Source organism: Lepus europaeus, chromosome 1 (genome assembly GCF_033115175.1).
Source record: "Lepus europaeus isolate LE1 chromosome 1, mLepTim1.pri, whole genome shotgun sequence".
In the NCBI taxonomy this organism is placed as follows: domain Eukaryota; kingdom Metazoa; phylum Chordata; class Mammalia; order Lagomorpha; family Leporidae; genus Lepus; species Lepus europaeus.
In genome coordinates, this window is record NC_084827.1 from 93,348,757 (window position 1) to 93,361,532 (window position 12,776).

Here is a 12,776-nt window from a genome sequence, read left to right on the forward strand (position 1 = left end):
TATAAATATTTTATCAACAAGAAGTTTTAGTGCTCTCTCTCACCCATTCTCTTTATGAGAAAACTAAACTATCTTCCTTAAGTTGGAAGAAAAATCTCCATAATGTTGACAAACATAGGGAATTTATATTAAGTCATTCTGCATTGAAGCTTCAAAATTCCAACTGTGGGAAGCTTGTAATGAACACTAGTTATTGAGCATTTAGGACTGAAATTCTGCCTATTATTTTTTTATTCCATTCTTGGTCATTTTGGTCATCCATAGCTAACATACTTAGGAAAGCCACAGTCAAATTGTGCTAAAAGGATGGGTGTTTGTTAGAAATTTTATGTATTTTCCTCCTATAGAGTTAATAGCTTTAAAAAATAATGAGGCCTAGAATAGAGAAATGAGGGAGCAAGTCCTAGATCACTTGCTGACAATAGCAATATTACATGAATACTTAGCAAACCGTTTCAACCATTAGATAACAACTTAACAAAACATTTACCGGAAGGTCCAATGCCTTCTATAAATTTTAAGAATCATGTATTTGAAAACACGTCTTAGATATCTAACATGGTGTAGTTTGTTTAACCAATAAACTTAAGCACAACCATATAAAATGTTTTTAGTTTCTTTCTACCCAACTTGTTCTTTCACTTCTCTATTCTCTTCAAGGTAGGGAACTAATTCTATTATGAAGGAATCTGTAGGATGCACAATTTAATCTTTAGACCTTATAAGAGATGGCTAACATTTTTCTGTAATAGCATAGCCAAAATAAGAACTTAACTAATAATCTCATAGCTAGATTCACATCGCCATCAGCGAAGTATACAGTAAGTAAAAAAAAAAACCTACCTTTCAGACCAAAGGGAAAGAAAGTTTTAAAGTGAGAATATAATTTTCCTCATGGGCATTGTCTACCTTAGAAAAACTACTACAGAATATGCCTGTGACTATAGACTTGTAGTTCAGGCCACCAAAGATTAGAGATGGGAAACGGGCACTCCCTTGACTTGCATCGTCTGGTCTGCTTTAACACAAATCAGGAGGAAAAGAAAGCTAGGCATCAGAAGCAATGGGTGGCAGGCCTATTAATGGCTGATCTGTACAGTGATCTGCCCTCAAGGAGACCCAACAGGCCAGTCCACTGCAGTGGCTTTCAATGTGGTAAGCCTGGGCTTCAGCAGAAGTCAGCTTGTGAAGAGCCCTGGCAGCTCTGCCAAGAGTTGGATCACTGGAAATGGACCTGCCCTGGAATCGAAGGATGCCCAGGTCAGAGCCACAGATCTTATTGGCTCCAAGCTGAAAAGCCCTTCACTCAGCCCAACTTCCAAAGTGACCACTGCAGTTGAGGGGACAGCCAAGTAGGGTCAGCAACATTGCAGGCAGAACTGTAAATTTCTTGTTAGAGATGCCCCCTGCCTTTACCTGGCCAGCTCTCCTCCCAGGCCAGCCAAGTAATGAAAGTCAACAGAGTGCCTTCCCCTAGGAGGTTCACACCTCCCTTCGGATATACCCCATGTGAAGAGATAGATAGGTCTGGGCCTCTTAACTTACAAGGCCTAAAGCCCACCAGATTATTATCAAGCCCCTTCTATCAGGTTCTATTTGCCTCTCAATCAGAAAACTTAATTGTAGCTTAGACAGCACCTTTCTTAGCTCCTCTATTAATGAGTCTATCCTTTGTTCTAGACCCTGTCTAGTCCACTTGGGCCTCATTCCTTTGTAATCATAACCTCTACTCTACCACCAATGGCTCTACTCCCAACCTGTGTGTACTGATGGTCCTCTTTCCCACTTAATGCTGTATAATTGTTCAGACCTGGTTAAGGCCACTCTTAGGATCATTGGTTACTATCCTCACCCTGTCTTTTATGACCTTGTCTAAATATGATCAGAGTCGGGGAACTTGGAAGGCTTCCATAGCCTTGGCAACTCACGACGACAGCCTAGGGTGGTTACTGGCGCCATAAACGAGAGTGTCAATTTGTTGGGTCAACAACAGGAGCCATTGTGCGCTTGCTCCTGATGTGGGATCTCTGTTGTTAATGTACTGTACATTTTGATTTAATGCTATAACTAGTACTCAAACAGTATGTTTCACTTTGTGTTTCTATGTGGGTGCAAACTGTTGAAGTATTTATACTAAATTGATCTTCTGTATATAAATAGAATTGAAAATGAATCTTGATGTGAATGGAAGGGGAGAGGGAGCGGGAGAGGGGAGGGTTGCGGGTGGGAGGGAAATTATGGGAAGGGGAAGCCATTGTAATCCATAAGCTGTATACTGGAAATTTATATTCATTAAATAAAAGTTAAAAAAAAAAAGAAAAAAAAAATAATGAGGCCATCCTACTTCCTGACACATATGTAAAAGCATCAATAAATGTCTTCCTTTATCTTAGTTTGCTTAGGATTTTAAATTACTTTAACCTTCTCGACTTACAGGAAAATGATACAGAGGCATTATGACTTTCTCTAAAAGATAAGACCAGCCTCTGCCCTGGACTGAGTTCTTTAAGCCTATTTCAAAGACTAGATAAATGATCCATGAGCACAATGATGGCTTGATAGGTCTAAATCATCTTTTTTTTTATTACCTCTAGATGCTAAAAAAAGGTAAGATAATGGTTCAGAAGAAAAGCTCAGGAATTTGAGGGGCAGGTGTTAGTAATAAAAATATATAACTGTTGAAGTGTTTTTAAAACCATTTCCAGAAATAACTGGCAAAATAATGCCTCTAATGTTTAAGCCAAATTAAATTGCTTACAAATGATTGGAAATCGTGGTTGCCATGGTTTCAATTGCCCACAATGTGGTGTATGGACTAAATACTGCCTTGCAGCAAAAATGCCTGTGTATTAAGTGTGAGCCACACAAAACTAATTACAGTGTTCTGAAGCATTTGACATTTTTCAAAGTAACAATAATAATGACTAATTACAATTTTTAAATGTCAGCTGATCTGACGTACTGGAGTGGCCCCACCATTTGTCACTTCCCTGGGTCTACAAACCTATCCCTGCACTAAAATCCAAGCCCCCTACAAATATCTAGCAGTGAATCAAATGGCCTTTAATAATGAAGAAAATTGCAGCAAACCTCTGATCTACAGGTACTCTTGACACATAGTATGATGATGCTTCAAAAAGTTAGTGGATGGGGCCGGCGCTGTGGCACAGTGGGTTAACACTCTGGCCTGAAGTGCTGGCATCCCATATGGGCGCCGGTTCAAAACTCGGATGCTCCACTTCTGATCCAGCTCTCTGCTATGGCCTGGGAAAGCAGTAGAAGATGGCCCAAGTCCTTGGGACCCTGCATCCATGTGGGAGACTGGGAAGAAGCTCCTGGCTCCTGGCTTTGTATCAGCACAGCGCCGGCCGTTGCGGCCATCTAGGGAGTGAACCATCGGATGGAAGACCTCTCTCTCTCTCTGCCTCTCTTCTCTCTGAGTAACTCTTTCAAATAAATAAATAAATCTTTAACAAAAAAAGTTAGTGGTAAAATTGAAATTAAAAGATAGTTTATGTTGATGCAAAAAATTGGAAATCCATGCATAGATGTTTTAAAGACTCTTCATGAGAAACCATTGATTTCCTTAGGAATTATTTGAAGTCACTCCCCCAAAACAATCTGAAACTTTGAGTTAGATTAAGTCAAGTTGTGTTTATTTTTAATTTCACCAAAGGAGGTCCTTATTTTATCATGATTTACCCCTTATTTCCTCTGTAGCACTCCAATATAACATTTTTGTCGCCTTAAAATCATTCAGTTGATCAGCAAACATTTATTGAGCAATACTATGTCAGTTTCTATTAAGACATTGAGGTTACATAGATAAATAGGATTCTTTCCTCATAGAAGAGACTGGCTTGTCACTCATGTTTTGTATCAATAACCAATTATTTCTAATACAGTGTGATCAGGCAGTGATAGAAATATGGACAGCTTATTATACACAGAAGAGCGGCACAAATTTTAGCCTGAAAAATCATGGAAAGTCAAGAATCTCCCTGGAGTTTACCCTTGACATCTGGGTCACTCATTAGTAGGAATTAGCCAAGCATGGAGAAGAAGAGATAATTCCATTAGAAGGAAAGCAGAGATCCCAACTTAGTGCGTCCAAAGAATTATAACACAATATATTATATGTACATGGTGAGAGGTGGCAGGAAAAATTTTGGGGACATGAATGAAAGTGAAATTCTAGGTCCTCAGGATACAATCTCTGTCCTCAATCCTTAAAAGACCTAGACCCTTCTGGTTCTGTTTCTCTGGGGAACCATGTTTAGTCTGTGGATCACATTCTGGAGGCAGCATGGAGTCATGAAAGATTTTAAGTAAGAGTCATGTGGTATGATTTGTCTTTCAGAGAAACGACTTTGAGGGCAAGTTTGAAAGGGATGACAATGAAAACAGGAGGATCACTTTAACTATTTTGATGTATAATTTTGTCACATGTGCCCAGAGAGCTTGACAAACATTATTCTGTTTCCATCATGGCATTTTGGGGTTAGATTGACATTTAAATGAATGGATTCATGTAAAACAGATTTCTCCCTAAAATGTGGATGGGTCTCAACCAATGAACTGAAGGCCTGAGTGGAACAAAAAGACTAACCCTCCCCTGGGGAACAGAGAGGTCTCTGGCGGCTGCCCTTGCCAATCTGCACCATCGGTTCTTCCTGTTCTGTTTCTCAAAGAACCCTGACTGATATACTCTTGTTGTGGCACAATACAAAGCTAATGAAGTTTCAAAGTAGAGAGTACCAGGAATACTTATATCACCAAGTGAGGCAGAATCCCTGGAGGAGGCAAAGACCCAAACATAAGTAGTACACTCATTAGTTTGAGATATGTTACCTCCGTGTTGGACCCAGCTGAGGAGCCGGGCGCTGCTACCGGAGGATCAGGGTCGAGGGCACCCAGGGGAGCTGTTGCCCGAGCAGCCCGCCCTCCACACAGGCAGCCTCCCTTCCCGGCCCGGAGAGGAAACAGAGGGGCGATGTGAACAGCTGTGGGAGTCGGAGTCGCGAGAGCGGGAGCCAGAGTGGCCCCCACCCAGGCCCCCCAGCCCAGCCCAGCTCAGCCTGCACGTCCGCCGGTCCTCCCGTCCTGCCAACCCTGGGGTCTGCAGGATTGTTAGATGGACCACGGCTCCATCATCACCCAGGCGCGGAGGGAAGACGCCCTGGTGCTCACCAAGCAAGGCCTGGTCTCCAAGTACCCTCCTAAGAAGGCTTGCGGAGGTAACATCATTAAGGCCCTTTTCTGCTCCAGCTCCCCCACTGAGCTCACCGCATACAAGGAGGAAGCCAACACCATTGCTAAGTCGGGTCTCCTCCAGTGTCTCCTGTACCAGTTTTACCAGATCCCAGGGACCTGCCTGCTCCCAGAGGTGACCGAAGATCAAGGAAGGCTCTGTGTGGTCATGGACCTGGATGAAACCCTTGTGCACGGCTCCTTTAAGCCCACCAACAACACTGCCTTCAGAGTGCCTGTCGAGAGGGAAGGGATCACTCACCCGGTGTACGTGCTCAAAAGGCCTTCCGGAGACGAATGGCAGAGCTCTGCGAGTGTGTTCTCTTCACCGCCAGCCTGGCCAAGGGCGCCGACGCTGTGACGGACCTGCTGGACCGCTGTGGGGTGTTCCGGGCGCGCCTCTTTCGCAAGTCCTGAGTCTTCCACCAGAGCTGCTATGTCACGTCAGTCGCCTCGGGAGAGACCTGAGGAAGAAGCTCATCCTGGACAACTCGCCTGCCTCCTACAGCTTCCACCCGGAGAACGCGGTGCCTCTGCGGTCCTCATTTCACGACATGGCAGACACTGAATTGATGAACCTGATCCCCATCTTCGAGGAGCTGAGCGGAGCAGACGACATGTACACCAGCCTCGGGCAGCTGCGGGCCCCATAACCTTCCAGCCGGACAGGCCGGGCCTAAAGTGGAGCACCTCACCCAACCGGGAGCACGGAAGAGCGCACGGGCAGGTGAGAAGACGCAGGCGCACAGCACCGCCCAGCGGAGCCGCCGGCTCCCTGGGGTGTGAGCCTGCGCACAGCTGCGGCCCCAGGATGTGCTATGTTTGGGGGCGGGGGAGCAGCTGAAAGAACAAGACTCTTCCCAAGTTAGTTGATCTCCTTTGTGTACCCCAGGAGCCGCTGGGCTCCCCAGGCTGAAGACGTGCGGGCTCCGTTGCCAAATCATGGCCGCCCCTCAGTGCCAAGGAGGGAGGAAAGGCAGAGGCCGCCTTAGGGCGCCTCGGGCACACGCCTTTCTGAAACCCTTCTCCGGCCAGCTGCTGCAGACAGAAACATGACACTTGTGGTCAACTGTGACCGCGTGTCCAGAACCCTGTGGCTCCAGCCCAGTGCCTGTCTGAGCCCGCTCTGCGCCTCTCCGCGGCTCCGGCCGGGCCTGTCTTCCTCACACCTCGCCAGTCTTGACCTGGTGGGGAAGGCGCTCCTCGGCCCGCCCCGGAAGAGGACACAGAGCCAATTTCCACTCTCCTGGCCCTTACTTTTAAATTTCTTTCTAAGGGTGGCGTTTGGGGCTGGTGAAGCTAGTTTGTGTCTGGTGAAGCTTCAGCCCTGGGCTGACAGCAAGAGGGGCCGGCGCTCGGGGAGCAGGGCGCAGAGACGTCCCCACGGCTCGTGATTCGCTGGCAGAGTGCCCAAAGGCTGCTTCTCGGGGCCTCTGCCGGTGCTGGTCCAGAGGCCGCGGAGAGCCACGCACGCGGTCCCGCCCCTCCCATTTCTTTGGCAGGGCTCTTCCTTGCTGTGTCTTCCCCGGGGCCTGTCCCCAGCCAAGCGCTCTCTGTTCCAGCCTGCATCCTTCCTGGCTGTCACATTTCCTCTCCAGGACCTCAGAACTGCTTTTCCTATGGGTTTGCAGACCTAAAGGCCAGTCCTTCCGCCTCCAGGAGCGGCGTGAGCAGGCCCCTCGTGCACTGGCTCTCTGAGCGCATCTGGCTTTCAGTGGTCCTTACTGGCAAATGCTTTAACGAACAGTCAGCAAGAGGAAGTATCCCCGAGTAGAAAAAAACAAAAGGGAAAGTGCTGCCATGATTGTGAACACAAGGAGCCCCTCCCCCCGAAAGAGGGAACCCCACCTCCGCGTCACTGCTTTAATCATGGGCTTCCCCGCGGCTGGTTTAGGCTCTCGCCTCGGAGTTGCTGTCCCCATCTCTGTTCCCTGGAGGCTGCTGTCACAAAGCATTTGGGAATTGGCTCAGATGCGGGGGCACCGCCCAGTCAGGACTCACCCCCTTGTCCTTCTCAATTTCTGCACACTGGCCCAGCCTCAGGAGCTAACCAACAGCAAGGACAGCGGGTGGCAGAGCGGCAGCCTGGCATGACGAGTGTGGCCCGCAGTGGTGCCAGCTCCCCTGCCCGGCCTGGGGCTGTAAGGCCTCGTCCCACTCGCTGGGGTCCCAGAAGTGGCACGGCCCCCTAGAGCTTGTGTGATCATTTCCCCGCAGCATCGCTGCTGCCCGCAGGCGCCCGTCAGCGATGCGTCTCCCGAAGGGCAGTGCAACTCGGGCTCCGTGGGCCGCTGTGCTTTGGATCCAGGCCTGGGTGCAGGTCACAATCCTGCAGCTGCAATAGGGGCCTCTCGCAGAGCCCTGACCCTAAGGGCCCAGCCAAGCTCTTTTGACCAAACAAGCAATAAGAGGCTCTAAGCTGGTCGGGTTCCAGAGCCCTTCTTGCCTCCTCTAGAGCTCCACGCTCCAGGTGGAGAAGCCCCTGCTACTCCCTTCCCTATCCAGCTCGTCCACAAAGCCCAGGACGGCTCTCAGTGGGAGTGCTGGAACCCTGCCGGCCACCTGCAGCTCTTCCACAGGAGCCTCGCCCTTGGTCCCTCCACCCTCCCTTCCCCCAGAAGCAGCTCAGCCAAATCTAAACAGAGTCCATCCAGAGAGACCAGAGCCAGCTCAAGTCATTATTTGCTGTCCAGTTTCACGGCTGTGTTAGGGGCCTGTGATAATGGCAGAACTAGCTCCTCAAAGGGAACAGGTCAGACTGTTTTGGAGGGGAGTGGGATTTGGGGGCCCATGAGGGGGAGCACATCACCCCAGGACCTGTTCTGGGACTTCCCACTGGAGACTGATCTTTGGGAGTCAATAGTCTCCTCCTCCCCCGACCACCAGCCTGATCAGCACCCGTTTAAGCCATGCCAGAAATCTGCCCCTGCCAGGTGCAGTTCAGGTTCAGGTGCCTCTTCAGGGATACAGCGTGTCTCGCCAGTTGGACTTCTGAATCAAAAGCCTGATATTCGTGTCCCTCTCCTAGAGGGAGCTTTGGACACAGGACCAGTTTGGAAAAGGGTCAGGTAAGGGTGTCCACTCTGCACATTGCAGAGGGGACCCTCCAGAGACCCACGGGTCCCTTCCTAGGGAGGCAGAGTGAATTTGCCTCCATTCAGCTTGGGGCCTCTCAAAGCTTTTGACCATTTTGTAAAACGGATGAACTCCCCTCTGCTGCAGTGGTTCAGGGACTCCCTTGTGCTAAACACGGGGAGTCTATATGCAGCTGTAGTTCCCTGGGAGGTGGTCCCACGTATTCCATTGCTGCTACGTGTTCCTGAAGCCTCGTGCAATGGGCAGTCCCCATGGAAGGCTGTCCTGAATCCCAAGTCCCAAGCAGGGACAGATTTTTTTTTACAAGATTTATTTATTTATTTGAAAGACAGAGCTACAGAGAGGTCTTCCATCTGCTGGTTCACTCCCCAGATGGCCACAAAGGCCAGAGCTGTCCTCACCAGGGGCCCAAGGACTTGGACCATCTTCTACTGCTTTCCCAGGCCTTAGCAGAGAGCTGGATTGGAAGTGGAGCGGCTGGGACTCAAAACAGCACCCATATGGATTGTGACACAGCAGGTGGTGGCTTTACCCACTGGGCCACAGGGCTGGCCCAACATTTTCTTGCACTGTCTTCCCAAGCACCAATTCCCACAGCATAGTACTAGATCACATCTCTTCCTGCTTCCCTAAGGAAAGGGTTCAAGAAAGGCAAGGTTTTAGCATGTTTTTGAGGAAAAGTCCTTACAGACAATGGAGCTAGAAAAATTGTACAAAGGGTCCACGCTAAGTGGACCAGAACCACGGCATTCTCCAAGAAAAATGGACTTGCTATTCCTTTCAGCCATCTGCACAGACCACCACTGTGCCTCAATCATTGAGAACAAACCGGTCATACAACTATGGGAAAATACTCAGATTTTGTAATAGCAATATCACTAATGGTGAGAAATTCCAGCTAGAGAAACTGAAACTCTTTTATTGAATCACTTACTAACTCAGAATCTCCAGCCAAATTCAACAATACATTTTCATCACAAACAAAACAAAGGATCAAAGCTCTGTGTTGAGGAAATCTAGTCATCAAACATTCTGAGCTCAGTGGCACAAGTCACAGCTGCGTTGAGACCAAGCAAAACTTTCCTTTGGTGAGCAACTCTCTGGGAAACCACTTACAATTTCAAGCATGTTTTAACCCCATACATGCCCTCAATTGCCTTAAGCATGTGTGTTTTATGGTTCAGTGATAAAGCTATAACCTCTGCACACAAGTTTATGGATTTGAGGCAACTCAGAGACCTTACCTTATTGCAAAATACAGTGCCTTTAGAGCGATCTAAACAACAGTTTTAAAAGAACAATTTTAACAAAGAGAAGCAAAATCTAATCATGGACCATAAAAACATATTATTTCATAAAGTTGTATATGTAGGTGCTTTTATTTATATGAATTATATACTTTAACTATATGAAATCTATATGTCTTGTTAATTGATACTATAGTCATTAAGGCAACAAAATCACTCAAATAGCAATTGTATCACTTCTATATACAGACATATGGTACATAAACAGATCACCAATAGATTCATCCCTCCTTTGAAAGAACTTAATCAGCCTCTACAAGTCAACTTTCACAGTAGTCTCCATTGCCCAGCACTTTAACAGAGATTTTGAAACTCATACAAGTATTTCATGATCCTTTTATTCCCATGCTTCATCATGGAGTATATTGAACTCACAGAACCTAGACCAGACTCCACTTGCCCTGACATCACACCCTTTCTCCCCGTCAGCACAACAGAGCTTGCCACTCCTTCCAGGGCAGATAGTGGTTTACCTATTGCTCTTCTTACTGCATGACAATTATTTGCTGAAGCATTTGAGCTCCGCTAGCAGGCTTGGGATCTTCCTCCTACATTTTTGAAGGGGGTGGGAGAGGGAGTACAGAATCAATTGCAGACTTAATAAGGCAAGCTTTATAAAGCATAGCCATCTCAAACAAGCTTTTAATAGGTTTCCTCCAGCAGTCATCATCATTTCCCCCAGTCTTGCCTCTTTCAAAATATGGTTTTTTTGATTATTGTTGCTGGTTTGTTTGGGATTGAATGTCTCCTAAAGCAAGCAATCATTAGTCATCATTATCTATAACCAAAGCAAAATAGTTTTGATATTCAGGAAGATAACAGCTGCTGTGAAATACCATGAGACCATCAGTTGACTCAGTGACACAGGTGACTGGACATTCAGGGCACAGAGTTAGGAGCCTGCCCAGACTTCCCAAAATCAAGTAATGCGGCCTCCTGTGTTGTGTCTCAATGCAGTTTTTCAAAGGTCTTAAGGGGAAAAATGCAAAACTCAGCAATCCATGAAATCACAGCTAGAAGGTTTCTGACAATCTGGAGGCAGAGATAGAAAAATATTAGAAGACATTAAAAGTATTTGTTAATCAATCAATAAAGAAAGGAACATTTACTGAGTCCTTACATTAGCTTGCATGCTCCTGGGATTTAAAACAACAGAAATGCCAAAGTGCTTGTTAATATGTAATTGAAAGTTAAAATATAGAGCAACACTCACATGCGAAACTACACAATAACAGCACCATACAATGGAAAATTGCACATTATTGTGCAATTGTACTATATAGGATGCCCACATGTCACAGGTTAGCCAGCATTGCTCTGATTTATACCTTTGACCCTGTTTGGATGATAGTTTATAGAGTCCAGCATCACTGAAGAGATAGGACTTCCTCTTCTGGAGTAACGCCACTTCCACACTGGCATTTTGTTAATTATTTTCTGGGCTAGAAAGAAATAGCCCATCATTCTGTGACCTTGGACATGCAACAGATACCATAAGAATTTTCCTGTGCTTTGCTTTTGGCTTTTCTCTCGTCTTGGTTTTTGGTCATTGTCCTGTAAGAATCTGGTTAACTAGATAACTAGTTACTTTGATTCTGTAATTATAGCCCAACCCTTTGAATTAATCAATGGCATTCTTTGTATTCACATCTCATTAAAAAATGACAAAAAAAAATCTGAAGCAAAACTGAAGATATGAAACAGGAGAGTTTTATTTTTTAGTTTATTATTTTTTGTAACATTTTAATTTTTTCATGGATAGTACATTCATACTATTTTATGATAAAAGTAATAATATTCAGTTTTTCATTATATGACTATATGAGAGGATTTAAACAGGTTTGTGGAATTAAAAGATAAAAATAAAAAATATAAACTTTATTAATCAAGTTCAAGTTTAAGACACATTTGTAAGCATTGATACCAATGATTTAGTCAGTCCCTAAAGAACTGAATTCTGGGTTCTGGATTCCTCCTGGCCCTAAAATTTAATCATGTTATGCAATCACTTTTATATTATTAACTAAAGAAAAAAGGTAACTTTTAAATTTTTTTATATTAGAAAACAAAAAGAATTCACAAGGAGCCAAATCAGGGTTATCAGGTGGATGGCTAGCAACTTCCCATTGAAATTCTCACAAAAATTGCCCTTGTTTAATGAGAAAAATGAGCAGGAGCATTGTTGTGGTGGAGAAGTACTCTCTGGTGAAGCTTCCCCAGACATTTTCTATAAGTTTTGGCTAACTTTCGCAAAACACTCTGGTAATAAGTAGATATTGTCAGTCTTGGGCCCTTGAGAAAGTCAATAAGCAGAATGCCTGGGGCATCCAAAAAAGATTATCATGACCTTTGCTCTTGAAAGTCTGCCTTTTCTGTGACTAGACCACCTTCACCTCTTGGTGGCTGCTGCTTTGATTGTGCTTTGCCTTCAGAATCATACTGATCAACCCATGTTTCATCTCCTGTTACAGTTCTTCAAAGAAATGCTTCAGGATCTTGATCTGACTTGCTTAAAATTTCCACTTCAAGCTTTGCTGTTGTCTGCAGCTGAGCTTGGCACAACAGAATTTGTATCATTGAGCAGAAAATTTGCTTCACTTCAATTTTGCAGTCCAAATTGTATTAGCTGAAACAATCGAGATGTCAATGGTCTTGGCTGTTCTTTATGCTGTTAATCATCAGTTCTCTTCAACTACGACAGTGTTAACTTTTTCCTGGAAAAGTATATGATTTTCTTCATGTTCAAAATTGTCTCATGCATTCTTTTAAAAAATATTTTTATTTATTTTAAAGGCAGTTACAGAGAGAGACAGAGACAGAGAGAGAGATGTCTTCTGTCCGCTTGTTCACTCCCCAGATGGCTGCAACAACCGGAGCTTTGCTGATCTGAAGCCAGGAGCCAGGAGCTTCTTCCAGGTCTCCCACACAGGTGCAGAGGCCCAAGGACTTGGGCCATCTTCTACTGCTTTCCCAGGCCATAGCAAAGAACTGGATCAGAAATGGAGCAGCCAGGACTCGAACTGGCACCATTATGGGATGCCAACACTGCAAGCAGCGGCTTTACCCACTATGCCACAGTATTGGCCCCTCATGCATTCCTTAAAAGCTTTGTTACTGGGGGTC

At 45.6% G+C, this 12,776-nt stretch overlaps 1 pseudogene; it reads left to right on the forward strand.

The window, feature by feature from the left end:
- The first annotated feature begins 5,121 nt into the window (after positions 1–5,121).
- LOC133765968 (carboxy-terminal domain RNA polymerase II polypeptide A small phosphatase 2-like) lies at positions 5,122–5,903 on the forward strand (annotated as a pseudogene).
- Positions 5,904–12,776: the final 6,873 nt, after the last annotated feature.